The sequence below is a fragment of the Myotis brandtii genome, unplaced genomic scaffold (genome assembly GCF_000412655.1).
Source record: "Myotis brandtii unplaced genomic scaffold, ASM41265v1 scaffold331, whole genome shotgun sequence".
In the NCBI taxonomy this organism is placed as follows: Eukaryota; Metazoa; Chordata; class Mammalia; order Chiroptera; family Vespertilionidae; genus Myotis; species Myotis brandtii.
In genome coordinates, this window is record NW_005362753.1 from 366864 (window position 1) to 367190 (window position 327).

The following is a 327-nucleotide window of genomic DNA, read 5'->3' on the forward strand; positions in this document are numbered from 1 at the left end:
GAACCGGACATTCGGGCGCGGGAAGGCGGTGCTGCCGGGAACCGCGCTGGGCGCCCAGCAGAAAGCCCGCTTCCCCGGCAGGGGGAAGCTGCCCGCAGGCAACCCTCTGCTGGAGGGTCAGGGCTGTGTCCCCCAGACCTCAGTCCAGCAGCCACGCCAGGTGCAGGGGGCCCTGAGCGTCCACCCTAGACGGTCAGAGCTGGCAGGGCCTTCGGTGTCTCCATCGCCCCTCCCTCTTCACAGGGAGAAGGCTGAGGCCCAGAGAGGGGCAGTGACCTGCCTGTGGGCACACAGCAGGGGGGCAAGGTCACCCCCGCCCCCAGGGGG